Genomic DNA, 15,617 nt, shown 5'->3' with positions numbered 1-15,617 from the left:
TCTTTATTCCACTGAGTTATTATTGCAAGGTCACAATGCTACATAAAATAAGCAAAATTATTCCTTTAAGACTGCCAGAAATGGTTATTACAAATGACAGGCTGGGCACGGTGGTTCACGCCTATAATCCCACACTTCGGGAGGCAGAGGAGGCAGATCACCTGAGGTTAGGAGTTCAAGACCAGCCTGACCAACATGGTGAAACCCCATCTCTACTAAAAATACAAAAATTAGCCAGGTATGGTGGTGCATGCCTGTAGTCCCAGCTACTCAGGAATCTGAGGCAGGAGAATCACTTGAACCCAGGAAGCGGAGGCTGCAGTGAGCCAAGATGATGCCTCTGCACTCCAGCCTGGGCAGCAGAGTGAGACCCCAGCTTAAAAAAAAAAAAAAAAAAAAAAAAAAAAAAAAAAAAAAAAAAAAAAAAAAAAAAAAAAGACAATGAGCTGAGTACAGTGGCATGCACCTGTAGTCCCAGCTACTGGGGAAGCTAAGGCAGGAGGATTACTTGAGCTCAGGAGTTCGAGGCTAGCCTGGGCAACATAGCCAGACCCTGTGTCTTAAAAAAAAAAAAAAAAAAAAAGGAAGGAAAGACATGGCAATGATTTCTACATTTATATAAAAGCACTAATGATGAGCTGAAATTACAACTACCAATTTTTATTTTTGAAAGAATAGATTTCACTTTTACATTTCTAAGCATGCTTGAGATAAAATACCCACCAATGTGACTTTCATTTTACTTACACTTTTGCATATATTCCAAATTTTAAGCGAACATATATTATTTTTAATACCAAAGAGATAAAATACATATTTTAAAAATATCTATAACATAATATCCTTAGATGCTGATTCCAAATACGAAATAAGCCTAGGATTTTGACACATCTCCAAATGGCTTTAAAAAAAGATTGCCAGCAAACTTAACCACCAAGAAAATAGAAGAGTTTTTTTTTTTAATCTGTTAAAAGTAAAATCACTTAAGAATTTAAAATCATTTAGGAAAGAATTTTTTTACTAATCATAAAAAATGACTTGCAAAGAAAACAATTTACTAGAGAAACTGGTCGATTCTTTGGAAGAAGAATAGGGTAGTTGCTTACATGTTAAACAATGTAGTGAAATAAAGCAAACATTGCCTGTATCTATGTGTATACTGTGCACTGAAGAAAATTAAATTTACAAAATGTCCTCTGGAATTCCAAGTCTGTGCAGAAGAGTTGGGTCCTTGATAATTTCCTAAAATAGATTCATAAAAATCCAATGAATATGGAAAGGTACACTTGTCTCTCAATGATATGACTCACCCAATTTAAGTAACTGACACATCTTCACCTATACATGCATAGAAAAGAACATATAAAGAAAAGAGTTATTTTGAACACATCCAGATGTCACCACTGGGGTTTGGGAGGCAGAATGTGCTAGAAATAGAAAACAAGTTCCAAGAGGGAGTCAATTCACTTCCAAAGGTACCCTTTAACGTGCTTTCTTTTTAAGTGTCCATAATATGGTAGGCACGGGGAAACAAAAATTTTAAAGATCTTGTCCCTATCCTCAAAATGCTCACCTTCTAGAGAAAAATGTCTAAAAGACAAGTAATCATAAAGTAACAAGACATTTCTAGAGTGGAGGAATAAGTAAGTCTAGCCTTCCACCCCTTAGGTATCTCCTGGGAGGGGAGCATACATCTGTCCCAACTTACTGACATCTGAGATCTCAACCTGAAGAAACTCCTGTGGACTACCTGCTGCAGTTATAGTCCCAATTTCTGATTTTTAGAAATTAAGTGAGTTGGCCAGGCGCGGTGGCTCACGCCTGTAATCCCAACACTTTGGGAGGCCGAGGCGGGCAGATCACGAGGTCAGGAGATCGAGACCATCTTGGCTAACATGGTGAAACCCCGTTTCTACTAAAAATACAAAAAATTAGCCAGGCGCGGAGGTGGGCGCCTGTAGTCCCAGCTACTCGGGAGGCTGAGGCAGGAGAACGGCATGAACCCGGGAGGCGGAGGTTGCAGTGAGCCGAGATTGCGCCACTGCACTCCAGCCTGGGCAACAGAGCGAGACTCTGTCTCAAAAAAAGAAATTAAGTGAATTAAGAAACCCAGAAATTAAAACCTTGAGGAAAATGCTGCTGAAAAGACTGAGCTTTTAAAAAATATAAAATTTCAGCCCAAAAATTTTCTTGTCCTTTTATCAATTACGCCTATAAAAAGTTATGCATTTCAAAATCTTATATTTAACCAATAAATATTTTCCAATACTAGCTAGATACCAAGAATGCAATGCCTACTATTTCTTAAATATCATAAAACCTGCCAAGTGATGCCATCCTTTCCTTAGGATATTTAGAGTGGTGGGAATAAAGGAATAGACAGGTTCTGTGCCTACTTTAAAAGAAATGGTATTATCCAAGAAGTTTTACGATGACTTACACTAACTTCTCAGAATGTCTTCAGCAATGGAACTATGAAAATTTCTGGTTTGTTTTTATTTCCATTTTTTCTGCAGGCAAATGGGCCAGATTTCAATGTCTGATTAAAGACATACAGATAAGGGCAGATGGGAGAGGCTTCCAATGGAACACAGGAAAAGGAAGGTCAATGGTGCATGACCAGCAGTAAATCCCAAGTCCTATCCAAGAGGGGTCGTTCTCAGCCCTCAGACAGTGTCTCCCACCATGCTTTCCTTCTTCCAGGAGCAGTACCCCTACTGCTCCTTCCCCTTCAAGGGGTAATTACAGTACCCCATCCTCTGAGCTTTATTGTTATAGTCTGCATTTGGAGCTGTGAGAGGCAGTGAAAATTTCAGGCAATTCTTTGGACATAAGAAAAACAAAATTCACTGCATCAGGTACTCATTAGGTGCAACGTCCTGTAAAACATTTCAGATGCCAAAGGTCTAGATCAGCCCTGACCAAATAAAGTGTATGTTTCTCTTATGATTAACCCCCCGCCCTTTGTTTTCGGTCTCGCTCTGCCACCCAGGCTGGAGTACAGTGGTGCAATCTCGGCTCACTGCAACCTCTGCCTCTTGGGTTCAAGCGATTCTCCTGCCTCAGCCTCCAGAGTAGCTGGGGTTACAGGTGGGTGCCACCTCACCTGGCTAATTTTTGTACTTTTAGTAGAGATGGGGTTTCACCACGTTGGCCAGACTGGTCTAGATCTCCTGACCTCAGGTGGTCCGCTCGCCTCAGCCTCCCAAAGTGCTGGGATTACAAGCATGAGCCACCACGCCCAGCCAAAAACTCATTTTTAGAATAGGTTTTCTACAGTATTATTGCTTATTCTAGTCATGGACTAACGTCATAGGATTGATAGCAGACCATAGCAGACACAATAAAAATAAAAAATTGAAAGTCTTAATGTTACATGTAAATCTTTTCAGTTGCTTCTAATGAAAATTTAATATAAAATAACTTGTGGATTAAGTTATGGGTTTAATCACGCTGAAAATCAATAATGATGATAGATTACCAAATTTACAGGTAGGAGTAATAAAGATAATTAACATGTACTGAGTGCCTACCCAATTTACAGTCAGACATTGCAATAAATGTGTTTCAGGAATTCTTTCTTTCAAGCTTTACAACCTATAAGCTGGTTATATTATCCCCAGTTTACAAATAAGGAAACTCCAAGGCATAGAGATGGGAAATAACTTGTCCAAGGTCACTCAGCTAAGTAATGGAGCTCTTCCCACAACATAACTCTTGGAAATGAACCAAACAGGTAAAGCAAAACCTGTGTGTCAAAAGAACCTGCGTAGGTAACTCTGTCCTTCCCTCCAGGGTACACAACACACAGTGGACTTTTGTGTGAGCTCCCAGCGCCTCTGGCTTCTCCTGACTCCACCCTCCTCAATGCTTACAGCCTCAAGAGTATTCTGCTCCCTTGTGCTGGAATATTTACTCCTATGTAACATGCACATTTCACAACACAGCTTTGTGGCTATTAGATCTCCAGCTATTGGCTTTAAATATACATTAGGAAGGCTCAGGTACCACCCTGGAGACGCAGCACTGAGAATAACCAAAAGGAAGTACTTCATTCCAAACACTACACAGGAGGGTTCAGGTCTTCACCGGGCAGAAACAGGCAGCTTTTCATATTGGCACTTTCTTTTTTTTTTTTTTTTTTTTTTTTGAGACAAAGTCTCATTCTATCGCCCAGGCTGGAGTGTAGTGGCACAATCTCAGCTCACTGCAACCTCCACCTCCCAGGTTCAAGCTATTCTCGTGGCACTTTCTAATGAATAGTAAGAAGTTGAACAATGTAAGCGTGCCTCCCTAGCTTTAAATGAGATACAGGTGAATGAGATAGATGAGAACAAGAGGTAGGCTTGAGGGGAGGGAATAATTGAGCCCTGGCATATAAAGTTAAGGTCAAAGAAAAAATAACAAACTATAGGCCCAGCCCTGGCATAAATCAAAACACATAATCATGGCAATAATAATATTAACAGTTTTAAATTTCCAACTACAGGTAGTAGCAGTAATTAAAAAATATGTATTGGCCAGGTGCAGTGGCTCATGCCTGTAATCTCAACACTTTGGGAAGCCAAGCAGGAACAATGGCTTGAGGCCAGGAATTCAAGATCAGCCTGGGCAATGTAGTGACACCCCATTTAAAATAAATTAAAAAAAAAAAAAAAAGCCAGGCATGGTAGTGTACACCTGTAGTCCCAGCTACTCAGGAGGCTGAGATGGGAGGAGAGCTTGAGCCTAGAAGTTCAAGTCTACAGTGAGATATGATTGTAGGCGACAGCGAGACCCTGTCTCAAAAACAAAAATTATTGAGCAAGTACTGGAAATTTTACACATATCATCTCTAATCTTAATAAACTTGAAAGCAGGTATTGCTATTTCCATTTCAAAGATAAGAAAACCGAGGTTCAAAGAAGTTAAGATGGTCATGGGCACTGAACTAGAAAACGGCACTAGGCTGTCCTAATTCCAAAGCCCCCATACATTCTGCTACACCATGCTGCTGCTCACATCACGGGTAAATCAAGATTACTTACAAAAGGAAGATCACCGTTACATGTAAGTCTCCTGAGTGGCTCACAAGGCCCAGGATCCCTGCTGCCCAGCACCACTCCTGCTAGCCATTGCCACCCTCTGTTCCAGCCCTGACTTCCGCCTCTCTAGGGACAAGCTAGACTTCTAACCTAATTGATACACAGAAAATAAAACCACAGGAGTGAATTACCAAAGATTTTATTCTGTCTCCAGATACTCATATAATATTATCTAGAGCACAATTCCATTTATTCTGTCTCTAACACATGCTAGACTTACTGTCATTTTCACAGTTTTATTTTCGGCACCTTCCGCAGTGCCTGGTGCAGAGTAGGTTCAACTGTTTTTAAAGCAAAGAGTAAAAGCAATACACTGTGTTACATTAAACCAAAGGAATAAACAAGGTAGATGGGGAGAAAGTTTAGAGATGCACTTAATTAATATGATAAGTAACTGAGACTGAATTCCGCAGTTGACTAAGTGTGACATACTAGAAGCATTCCCACTCCTCATTTAATGAGTCCAGGCTGCGGGCCTCAACACTATCACTTAGCATCATTTTGAAAGCATTAACCAATGAGAAGAGACAGGGATAAATATCTGAAAAGATATGGCAATGTGTCACTACAGTCTGCATAAAAGGATTATGCCCCACCCCACCCCCCACCAACCCAGAAAATTAACTGGAAAAACTTTATTAGAAGTAATAAAAGAGTTGAGCAACACGACCAGAATAAAATAAACAAGGAAAAAATGGTGAACAATATTAAGCAGTAGAAGAAAAGAAATCCTGTAGAATATTATGCATAGAGCAATTTCATTTATGTCCTCCAACCTTTATAGTTAAGTGTTCATATATGTATATGAAAGTTTCCATATTTATATTTCCAAAAGATATTTTTTCCCTAGGCAAGTAATGGACCTCTTGCCACAACATAACTCTTGAAAGTGAACCAAATATGGACCAAAATTAACAGTGGTTACTGCTGGTATATATGTTTGTTATATAGTAGGCCCTGTTCTAATGTTTTAATGACAATCCTATCATTTTACAGTTGAGCAAACTAAAGTCTAAAGGTTAAATAACTGTCAAATGTCTCAAAGCTACTAGGTCAAATCTGAGTCCAACTCAAGCTATCAGCCTCCACAGAGAGGGCTCTTATGCCAAAATACCTCCTGTCTGGGCAGGAGAGTGCGACAGGGGTCCACACTGTGGGCTGAATGAAACTTAATATCAAGAATGTATTCCTGTATTATATATATATAACGATTACAAGAAGAAACTTCTACAATGATAACAAACAAGAGAAAATGAATGGACATAAAATTCAAAAATCAATAAGGTCCTTCAAATAACAGCGTTGTTTATCTGGTCTTATGAATTTGGGGCATATCTACAGTGGCTACATAGTAAAAGTATTAATTCTGTAGCAAATAATCATAATTAATGATGTTATCTTCATCTCTAATAAAGCTATATCAAATGTGAAGAAAGGTTTTCAACATCAGGGGATTTGCCACATTCTTCTTTCTCAGGGAAGAGCAGGCACAAATCTGATAGATTAGGCCTAATTCCGTAATTCAGTAATTCAATGTATTTGGTAATTCAATAACCTAATAGTTGCAGAAGCTAACCACAGGTCTTCTATCCTTCAACAAATAAAGAAGGTAAAATAACTGACAACTACAGCTGAGAGGCAGGCTTCCTTTAGAAATTAGGAGGTACTTGGTGAGATCTTTTGCCAGTTTAAAATAAGAAATTTCTTAATATATTACCTAGGTTACATAATACCATAAAAAGGAGTGGGGGAAAAAAATCAATGACTTATTACTATCAGCAACAGCTAACTAAAAAGAGTTGAAACGTTTTTTAAAATTAAAAATAAAAGGACTTAAGATACTGAATAAAGCTCTTAACAGCTCTTTAATCTTAGACTAAAAGGACATGTTTATAAATGAAATCAATCACTCTTAGTCAAGGTCAAACAAAATGGTCACATTTGGAGGAAGATATTATTCATGTTACAGCACCAATAAATAATATGGAATAATATGTAGTGTAGTTCTATTAACAAGTCATATAGTTTGCAAGCTGAGGCATACTGTGAGGAGCTGGATGAATTGCAAGTCACAGAAGTAAAAAAGTTGGTCTTAACTGCTAATAGAACATAACCTTGCTGTACCTGGTCACAGTCACCGATATAAGGTAATAGGCCTAACACTGTTAACCATAAATTCACAAGATCTATTACATAAGCATAAATGGTATTCATTTTTTACAATCTTTATACATATGAACATTTCCAAGCCTGGCAAGGTGGCCCAGACATGGTCACCTGTAATCCCAGCAACTCGGGAGGATCACTTGAGCCTAGGAGTACAAGATCAGCCTGGGCAATATAGTGAGACTTTATCTTTAATTAGCCGGGTGTGTGGCGTGTGCCTGTAGTCCCAGCTACTCGGCTGGGGATCACATGAGCCCAGGAGTTCAGGGCTGCAATGAGCTGTGATCGCGCCACTGCACTCCAGCCTGGGCAACACAGCAAGACCCTGCCTCTTATAAGAAAAATTAAAATAAAAAAATTAAAAAAATATTTTGCATATATACATTTCCAAAAGATATTTGAGGTGGCTGATTTCTGACTGAGAAAGGGACAAGTTTTTCTAACTTCACATCCTTACAATCAATATTGATAGTCTTTAGGTCTTGTGACATCAGATAAACCAAACATATACCATGGAAGCAAAAGCAACTTCCTTTTTGTAAAGCAGTAGTTAAAAACAGAGGAGATCTAATTCTGGGAGGAAACAAGACAGATAATACAATCCTCTCTGAGTATTTAAATCAACTAATTTTTTACTTAGGTTTGTCATTTATTTGCACTTTAACAAAAAATGATTCTTCTAATCCTCCATCAACGTTTAAGTAATACAAATGAAAAAAATACAAGAGTTGTGAGAAATACGTAATTGCATAACAGAAAGTCATATAGGGGCTGATCCATAATTTCAAAGTAAAATCTCTCCAAAAGTCCTTAACAAGTACATGTCTCTCATATTTAAAATACAGACTGAGCATCCCTAATCTGAAAATATGAAATCTGAAATGCTCCAAAATCCGAAATGTTTTGAAGACCAACCTGATGCGCAAAGGAAGTGCTCGCTGGAGTATTTCACATTTCAGATTTTCAAATTGGGGTGCTCAGCTGGTAAGTATATAATGCAAATATTCCAAAATCTGAAAAAAGTTTAAACTCCTAAACACTTCTGCTCTCAAATATTTCACATAAGGGATATTCAAGCTATAATTAAAATATTATGCTTCATTTCCAAAATTCATCACTGTGCAAAAAACTTTACTGCTTGCCTTTTATGAAGGTCAAAGTAACATACAGATAAGAAGGAATTGCAAATTTCTAGAAGATGGTGCTTTGTTCTACTCACTTGACAACCAAAAGTTGTCCAGTCAAGAACATAACAACTGGCATTTACTAAGTGCTTATCAGGTACTGCCACATGAAGTGGATTCTATTAGTAAGGCCATTCTACAGACAGACTGACACTAAGGGAGATCTGAAGCCACTCAAATACTTGGCAGCAAAATGAAGATTGAAAATCAGGTCTGAACTGGCCTAAAGTCTGTGGTATCCTACCAAGGCCAGCGTGCTCAACTTGAGGTTTTGAATTTTCTAATTAAAATATTGTTTACTACGTTAAAACTGTCAAGCAAGCTTTTAAAAATAAATAGATTATTCCACCACATAAATGTACCAATATTCATATTTGGAAATTGTTTGTGAAAATTGTTCATGGCAATTGCAAAGGTGTCTTCCTCTCATTTCCAAAATTACATCTGAAACTTATTACTTCAGCTATATTGTTCACTGAAATAAAATCATTTTTTAAATAAACAGTACAAGAAATAGAATGTACTAGTTAAGAGTACCATTTGGATTGTACTGTTAATTGGAACTATTTAGGATTCCAATTCCTTTCTTCCACCAATGAGTTGGGTATCAGCCTCAACAATTTCTCATCCTCTCTAGCATTGGTTGCCCTGTCTAAAAAGTAAAACATTTTTAAAAAAGAGAAAGAAAGAAAAAGAAAAACATGCATCTCACAGGCCAGGGAAAAACTAAATAAGATGACATAACACTAAAACAGGGCTCGTTGTTTAAAAAGCACACAAAAAAGTTTAAAAAAAAGTCACATAATACTCAAAAACAAATCAAAAGGCCAACTCCAATCTAAACAATGTGTGACAGGCCCTTCTCAGTGACAGCAAGTCTAAATATCTGGATGCACAATTTTGTTTTCCCAACTATGTTACTAGAAACCAAACTTTTACGAACACATTATTCCAAAAAATAAGAAAATACTAGTTGTAAAAGACTACCAACGCTTCCTTTGGGTGTCCAGTAGGAAATGTGTTAGCTTCTGAAGCACAATACACTTCTGGCTGGGCTGTGATCAGCATCAACATAAATTCAGCACACCTGCATCTCAACAGCAAGCCATCCATGCATGTTTTCCTTGCTTGCTTGACTCTTGCCTTATTTGACTTTCTGCAGTCTTGGTTTTAGAAACTGACTTTTTTCCTTAAACAACAACAAAACCTAAGCATTTAAATGAACATGGTTTCCTTTACAACATGGTCCTGCAGCTACCCCAACCTGAGTGGGTCAATGCCATCCAACTGCCTCCCTACAGACAGTAAAGACTTTATGAAAACCAGCAAATGTCAAAAGCCTGACACATCCTGGCTGTGCCTTATGATTAGTAGACTGCATGATAGGTATCTGTGTGTGCCCACAGTAGCCCCAAGGGGCCCACTATGAGTCTCTGAACATATTCCTTCCAATTCTGCAGAGTTTTTAACTAACTATATACATCAGTCGGTAATAATAGCAGCTAGTGTTTATTAAGTACCCATTTACATGCTGGGGACTATAAATATTTGAATGGTTTATCACTCAAACATTATTTCATGTCATTTTCACATCATCAGGAAATAGCATGCCCATTTTACAAAATGAGGAAACTGAAACTCATCAAAAATACGTGAATTCTCCAGTGTCCCTAAAGAAATACACTAAACTGCTGATTTCACAGCAGAGAGCTCCCCTGTCAGCCACACCCCTACCTCTACCTGCACGTACTCTCTCCCACATCTGAATCTAAGCATTTGTAAGACTGACACATACAGATTCCATGACTGTATTCATCCCTACCTTTCCAAGCCAAATCTTACAGAGGTGCTTCCCCTTCCAGTTCACTGCCCGAGTAGCTTTTTAATGAGGTCTAAAAAATAAATTCAATAAATGCTACTGAGCATCTCCTGGGCCCCATGTATGGTACTTGGGGCTGATAATGTACATAAGGTGAGGAGAAGAAGAAACATAGACCCCAGGGAAAGTTGCAGGAAGACAAATGTGGAACAAGCACAGCATTGACAGAAGGCGAGCTTTTGTCCTCTGGATCATGGTGGTGAGGCAGAGTTCGCCAGCTGCACTGATACAAACCTGGCTGGGCCTGGGACACTCTGTGCCACAGGTGAGGAAAACACATTTTCTAAACTTAGGGCCTTTGCCATTCAAAACGTATCTATGAACTCATCACAACCTTTCAAAGAATTCTGCATGAATAGTCTAAGCATAAAACAAATCCAAACAATAGATATGTAAGTTTCCCCATCTGGGGTGTGTGGTTTTAGCAGCAGGGAAGGAGGAAACACACATGCTGCTGCAGGAACACTCTGTCCAGTGCAGCTGGTTCCATCTTTTCATTACTCAGGATAAAGCTGGCTTCCTGGGACCCCCAAAGAGAGAATTGAAAAGGCAGCTCTTCCTGCCACCTTTAGACTTTGCCTTCTATCCATGTCCTTGAGGCACCCCAAAGATGCAGCTGCCTCCGTCCTCACACTCATCCCAAGCAGAGAGACGCCAAGAGGAAGGAAGTGGTCTGAGGCCTCTGAAAAGCAAAGAGAGAAACTCCTCCTCCAGCTGCTCAGAGGTGAGGTCACAAGTGACAGGCTCAGTGAGCATGTGGAAACCAGGGGTCCCACCGTCCACATAACGACTCCTTTGTGTGGATGTCAGGATTTGCCACCTCCATCACCCAGACTAGAAATGGCTCTGAAACACTAGACAAGCAAATAAGTGAGTATACGTTGTAGAAGACACGTACCAGGAATTGGAAAGTGACAAGCATCTGAGTGAATACGGCCAACAGACACACTGCCTGGCTGCACAGTATTTTAAGATCAGGAAAGTTTACATGCAGATCTTGACATCCAGCTTCTCTTGAAATGTCGGATGATCAGGCAACAGTGGATCCCAAGTAGAATCTAAGAATTTGAGAGGCTTCCCTCTTCAGACAGGGTCTGCCCACTTCCCAGACACCTCAACCCCCACCACCTCCAGGCTGCCTTATACATAGCATCCCCCGACTCATTCCCACTACCTGCCTGGCCACTGTGGGACATGAGCCCTGACCTCAGTATTACCATCTTTACATCTCACACTACTCTGAATGGAAAACCAAGCAGCACAGATCTAGAATAAGGAAACACTCAGGTTTTTGAGATTTTTATTTTCACCTCCCTTGCCATTATACACAAAAGCCCAGACACAGAAACAGTGGCCAAGGAAATGGGGGGTAAAGGGCAACAGGGAGGGAGAGTAAAGAAATAGCGCATTCCAGGCCGGGTGCAGTGGCTCACGCCTGTAATTCCAGCACTTTGGGAGGCTGAGGTGGGTGGATCACGAGGTCAAGAGTTCAAGAACGGCCTGGCCAACATGGTGAAACCCCATCTCTACTAAAAATAGAAAAATTAGCTCGGGAGGCTGAGGCAGAGAATGGCTTGAACTCAGGAGGCGGAGGTTGCAGTGAGCCAAGATCACGCCACTGCACTCCAGCCTAGGTGACAGAGCAAGACTCCATCTCAAAAAAAAAAGAAAAAGAAAAAAAGAAATTATGCATTCCATGTGGAATCAGTGAAGGCACACCACACAGCCTGGCACACCCCAGTGTGGGCACAGCATCAGCTCCTACTCCCACTCTCATGACCACAGTCCAACCACAAGGCAGGGCCCAGGCCTCGAATGCCTTCATCCCATGCATTGCAGTTTTCAAGAAGCTTTCCCCAATACTGAAAACTGATTACACACACAAACTTCTCCCATCTGGACAGAAGTTCTCCCCTCCCTACAAGGAAGTAGAGAGGACTGTATTTCCCTGTCGCTGTTCCAGAGAAAAGGGAATTAAGGAATCGAGGAGGGTGAAATTCAGGTTTTCCAAACAGATGTGAGGAAGCAGGCTATGCAACCTGGGGCCTAGGCCTACCTAGACACGACTTCTAGTAACAGCAAACCTCCAACCTATTGCAACTACGGAAGTTGATCATTTTTATCTATCATGTTATCTAAATCCTGAATCAATTATGAAAACAAAAAAGGGGAAGTATATTTTTAAAAAGTGAGACCAATTTCTGAATCCTAACCACACGTAACTCCTTATCAGAGAACAGCATCATCACATTAGTTCTTCCAGTATACTAATAATTGCTATATTATTATTGTTAACAATTTTTAAAACATATTTGTATAGTGCCTTGTAATTCTCAAAGTGTTCATGTTTCCTTAGAGAAAAAAAGGGCAAGTAGTCTATGCCTACTTAACCAGGAAGGGCACTACTGCACAAAGCCTTGAGTAACTTACTCAAGATCACCAGCTGATCAGTTAACATGATGCTGCAGCACATGCATGAATTCCAGAAATACACAAAGTGACGTTGTAGTCAAGAAAACAGGGCTGGGCACGGTGGCTCATCCTGTAATCCCAGCACTTTGGGAGGCCAAGGGGGGTGCATCACTTGAGGCCAAGAGTTAGAGACCAGCCTGGCCAACATGGTGAAACCCCATCTCTACTAAAAATATAAAAATATTAACCGGGCGTGACAGCAGGGCACCTGTAATTCCAGCTACTTGGAAGGCTGAGGCAGGAGAATTGCTTGAACCCCAGAGGTGGAGGTTGCAGTGAGCCAAGATCACGCCACTGCACTCCAGCCTGGGAGCCAGACAGAGACTCCGTCTCAAAAAAAAGAAAAGAAAAAGAAAACAGTAACCCCTGTTAAGGAGTAAACAGAGAGATAAAACTTGATTACGTATACATACACATATACCTTGATACAGATACCAAGGACATATTTTAAAAATTAATTTAGTCCAGGCACACTGGCTCACACTTGTAATCCCAGCACTTTGAGAGTCCAAGGCAGATGGATCACTTGAGGCTAGGAGTTTGAGACCAGTCTGACTACAAATAGAAAAATTAGCTGGGCACAGTAGTATGTACCTATAATCCCAGCTACTGGGGAGGCTGAGGCATGAAAATTGTTTGAACCTGAGAGGCTGAGGTTGCAGGGAGCCGAGTCAGTACCACTGCACTCTAGCCTGGGCAACAGACTGAGACTGTCTTGGAAAAATAGTAATAATAATTCAATGTTAAGTATTACAGAAGGATCTATCTATTTTGTTATTCTTTTTGCCAGACTATTAAGAAAAGGTGATCAATCTGAATTACAGGTTGAAAACATAGTTTTCATCAAGTCTTTCTGAAGTTGAGTCAACATTCAAAATAATGACTGCTAAATGGGGCAACACTGATGGCCCTTCCAGAAATGTGCGTGCCTAGAGCCTCCAGGACTCTCAGTCCTGAGCACTTGTCGCCCTCTGGTGGCAGGCACCTTCCTGCATCCTGGGAGAAGTCACTCAGGTAGGGGAAGCTTCCAGCAGTGATATCCAAACATTTCCCACATACCCTCTCAGCTCAAAGAGTTTTTTTAGTAAAAACTTTCAACACACACTTATTTATAACTTCTATATCTATACGATCATAATAATTACATTCATTTCCGGAGACAAAAGAGGCTTTTGAAAATTATAATCTGAACAGAAGTTCTAATGACCTTCTTGCACCCTAATGGCTCATTGCAAGCACCCACTCTGGAGATATCTGTGATTTACAAAGAACCTCACAGTGTGATTTCATTCAGAAAGATTGCAACATAATTTCTGCCCTTGAATTTTTTTGAAAAAAAAAAACACCCTTATTTTTTTCTTGAGAGTGCTGTAACTTAAGTGTCTGCGGGTGAATGGGGCAATAATCCTGAAGTTAGCCAGGGCATACACTCTGAAGGTATATAGTCAGGCTAACCACAAAACTAAGGTGGTTGTGATAATCTTGGTAAAACCCTCACCAGGAAACAATGTAGCTTTTACTCAATACTTAGTGCAAAGAAGCTAAACAATCCAAGATCCCCCTGAATTTTGGGTATCCCTACTTTCCTTCCAAATAACTCACCTATACGTATTAAAAATCTTAGTATTCACGAAGCCTTTTATCTAAGAAAGTCTTTACTAAAAATACACTTTAAGGTTTCCACCCAAAAAGAGCACGTAGCACTCTAACTTGCCTCAGTAAGCAGAGGATTATATCAGCATGCTCCACTGAAGTAGGGAGGCATTGCTACTGAGACTTGCGATGAATTTAAAAAGCACACTCAATCGGTCCCTTGCTCTCAACGTTCTGAATGATCCTAGCTGTCACCATTAGTATTGAACCATATCTTTGAGAAGCAGGGTGATCAATCAAAAATTATTCCAAAAAGAATAATAATCTGGAATATGTATCAGGCTCACATAAAGGTAAGAGAAGGAAAGGTTTTTGATGGTGGTTGCTGTTGTTTCATCTTTTCTTTCCACATATGCATTCCCAAAAGCTAGCTGAAATATCAAAGATGCTTGCCATCGGCTACCTAAGGTATTGAAGGTGTCTTAAAACTTACCTATGCAGTCCTGGTGCCTAGCACAGGCTGTATATTATCATCGGCAGTTTTCATTGTGAAAAGAAGACAAACTTTTTATTTCTCCCCAAATAAGGTTGAGGAAAAAAACAACTGAATATCCTAGTTTTGGGGCAATTCATTCATGAAACAATCTATTGCTAGAAATGTGTAAGATAAAAATTGTCTGTGATTATTAATTTTAGATATTAACTTGGCTAGGCTATTGTATCCAGCTGTTTGGTCAAACACCAGTCTAGCTGTTGCTAAAAAGACTTTTTTAAGATGTGATTAAGATTTAAATCAGTAGACTTTGAGTAAAGCAGATTATGTTCTATAATGTGTGTGAGCCTAATCTAGCCCACAGAAAGCCTTAAAAGACTGAGGTCCCGGCCGGGCACGGTGGCTCAGGCCTGTAATCCCAGCACTTCAGGAGGCTGAGGCAGGCGAATCAGGAGGTCAGGATTCAAGATCAGCATGGCCAACATGGTGAAACCCCGTCTCTACTAAAAATACAAAAAATTAGCTGGGCATAGTGGTGGGTGCCTGTATTCCCAGCTACTCAGGAGGCTGAGGCAGGAGAATCACTTGAACCCGGGAGGCAGAGGTTGCAATGAGCTGAGATCGCGCCACTGCACTCCAGCCCAGGTGACAGTGTGAGACTCTATCTTAAAAAAAAAAAAAAAGACTGAGGTCCCCAGAGGAAGAAAGAATTCTGCCTCCAGACAGCCTTCGGACTCAAGACTGCC

At 40.1% G+C, this 15,617-nt stretch overlaps 1 protein-coding gene across 4 annotated transcripts in view; it reads right to left on the bottom strand.

Annotated features, from left to right (window-relative positions):
• MED12L (mediator complex subunit 12L) overlaps nucleotides 1-15,617 on the bottom strand; it is a 338,115-nt gene that overhangs the window by 242,787 nt on the left and 79,711 nt on the right. The window lies entirely within an intron of this gene.

The sequence above is a fragment of the Hylobates moloch genome, unplaced genomic scaffold (assembly GCF_009828535.3).
Source record: "Hylobates moloch isolate HMO894 unplaced genomic scaffold, HMol_V3 SCAFFOLD_13, whole genome shotgun sequence".
Classification (NCBI taxonomy): domain Eukaryota; kingdom Metazoa; phylum Chordata; class Mammalia; order Primates; family Hylobatidae; genus Hylobates; species Hylobates moloch.
This window is presented reverse-complemented; position numbering and strand designations above follow the sequence as displayed.